General features: G+C 45.0%; 1 long non-coding RNA gene across 1 annotated transcript in view; it reads left to right on the top strand.

Annotated features, from left to right (window-relative positions):
• The window catches only part of LOC116686548 (uncharacterized), an 11,056-nt gene that overhangs the window by 428 nt on the left and 7,844 nt on the right, over window positions 1–2,784 (top strand). The gene's annotated exons all lie outside the window — the stretch shown is intronic.

Below are 2,784 nucleotides of genomic sequence, written 5' to 3'. Positions count from 1 at the left end.
CAACTGCTCGGGGTGCCTTTCCATGGGCAGCCCCCCTCCCCCACTCTGACATCTCTCTATTTACTGCAGGAGGAGATAATGGAACACTGTCTCTCTGTCTCTGTTATCTCTGACTGAGGACAACATTTCTTGTCTCCCAAATTTCTTTTCAAATTTTTTCCTGCAGAATAAAAGCTTTTCTGCAGAAACCTACATTTTTCAATGTGGAAGAGAAGAGGCGGAAGAGAATGCGAGCCCATTCGTGAGAAAAGGTCAAGAAGGTCATCTTTATCATCTTCCTCCATCGACCCCTCAAGTGCCCTTTCCACTGCTGCCCTCAACTGGAGGTAGGTAGTTTAGAAAGGACAAAATGAGTATGTCTACATCTACTGAATCCATACCATGTATGCATCCTAAAATGAAAGCCTGTGAGACTGATATTTCCCCAACATTAAATTTGATTCATAATTCCCAAACTAGAAATAACAAAACTTTCTAAACCTCAAACCTGGCAGAACAAACACACTTTCTCACTTGCTGATGTTATGTGAAAATTATACATTATTATTATTAAACCATGCAAGAGGACATTCCATACAGGAGTTGACCCTAAACAGCACATATCATAAAGTGAAAAGAGTTTTAAATGTCATTGTCATAAAGCAGAATAAGGCAGCATTTAGTTTAAATGTTGATGTGTTGTTGATATCCAGGAGTACGGCTAATATCTTTGGGACCGTGGAATTAAGGGGAAAGTGATATTCATAAACTACAAGCCCCTGGAATTGGAAATCTAGATTAAAAATGAACACAGTGCAACAAATGTGTATAGCTACTATTAAGACATGCTAATTACTAGGGGTGGTATTGGACCATTTAGGGACAGGAGTTGGCCAGACCACCAACAATACACGGGGAACAAGAGTCTCAGGGGTGCCTGACCAAGGCAAAGTCTCTGGGGTGTCAGCCAACGGCACAGGCACTGGGATACTAGTCAGCATAGACTCTGGGAGTTTGGACAACAAAGACTCTGGGAGGTTGGTCGATTCAGACTCTGGAAGAGCGGTCATTGAAGCTTCTGGGAATCTGAACGTCAGCTGAGACTCTGGAAGGTTGGAATATTAGGCTCTGGTATGATGAGGCTCTGGCAGATGAGTCCGCTGAGGCTCTGGTAGACTGCTCAGTGTAGACCCTGGGAGAGCGGTCAATGTAGAATCTGGGAGAACGGTCAGTGTAGACTCTGGCCCGCTGCACAGCAACAAGGGCTCCGGCCCGCTGTACAACACCGAGGGCTCCAATCCGCTGCACAGCATCAAGGGCTCTGTCCGGCTGCACTGCTCTGAAGGCTCCAGCCCACTGCACAACACTGAGGACTCCATCCCACTGCACAGCACCGAGGGCTCCGACCCACCGCACAGCACCGCCTCAAAGCTACTTGATAGCACCGGCTCTGGCCTGCCGGACTGCATGGGCTCCGGTCCGCTGGACAGCACAGGCTCTGGGCTGAAGAGAGGTTGTAGTGGAGAATGGTGTTGAGACTAGGGATGAGCGAGTACAGCATTATCTGTATCTGTATCTGTTTACCACATGAATACGGAGCATACTATCTTTATCGGATTCAATGAAAGATCCACGACGTGTCTCCGTTCTTGATAGGCTAGTCACAGTGCTAGTCACAGCGCCCCTCCCCACACTATTCTGTGATAGGCTATTCCCAGCGCCCTCCCTACACTTTTGTGATACGAAGGTCCCAGCGCCCTCCACTAACTTTCTGTGATAGGCTAGTCCCAGCGCCCCTCCCCTACACTATTCTTGGAGTAGGCTAGTCCCAGCGCCCTCCCCTACACTATTCTATGATAGGCTAGTCCCAGCGCCCTCCCTACACACACAGATTTCTTGTGTTGCTGTGTGCCGCTCGCTCACACGCAACTCAGGACACAGAGAGTGAACAGCTCTCTACCGTCAGGTCCGCGGGCTTTCCGTTAACAATTAGTTCAGCTTCAGTTTGTTTATATACTTTGGTCTGAACTAGTATAGTAACCAGGAGACTTCTCGGTAACCGTGGGGATTGTTCAGACATAGTGCTTGGTAGAATGCGACTCGCATTGCATCTTGCCGTTCTGAGTTTTTTTTTTTTAACTGCCTGCTGGCTCTAACCAGTTTTTTTGAGTGTCTGAAACTTCTTGCTGGTTTTATAAAAAAATAAATAAAGGCAGTTGCGGTATAAATAAATAATATTACAAATTAAGAGTACACACACAAACACATTCAAACCAAGCCCCATCTCTCTCTGTGTTCTCTCTCTCCTCTCTCGCCTCTCTCTCTCTCTCTCTCTCTCTTTCTCTCATTACTCACTCACAGACACACCACACTCACATTTGAGTGTGTGTCTGGAGTGTGAAAATAAAAAGAACAAAAATAATAATGATCACAATGATCATAGAAAATTTAAAGTAAGATAATAAAGTTAATTGTTGAGTATGAACACTCTGTCATTACATTTGTATAATTGCACCACACCACATTGTTGTATTTATTGTTGCAAAAACTTGTTCTATACTGTAGGCCTATATAGTTTGTTTGTTACATGACAACACCATGATCTGAAGCTCAATGCTGTCATGTAAATAGTTTTCTAACAGCAATACAATATAACAATTATTATCAACCCATATCAATTGCATGCTTAAAATAACATACCGTTAAAAGCCCGCCCATTTCAAGAAAACCAGACCCACTTCGCGGTTAAATTCGACCACTTCCGGGTTAGGCCCCCCCAGTCCGAGTACAGATACGGATACAGAT

This window comes from Etheostoma spectabile, unplaced genomic scaffold (assembly GCF_008692095.1).
Source record: "Etheostoma spectabile isolate EspeVRDwgs_2016 unplaced genomic scaffold, UIUC_Espe_1.0 scaffold393, whole genome shotgun sequence".
In the NCBI taxonomy this organism is placed as follows: Eukaryota; Metazoa; Chordata; class Actinopteri; order Perciformes; family Percidae; genus Etheostoma; species Etheostoma spectabile.
The sequence above is the reverse complement of the archived record's forward strand: the minus strand, read 5'-3'. Positions and strand labels throughout refer to the sequence as shown.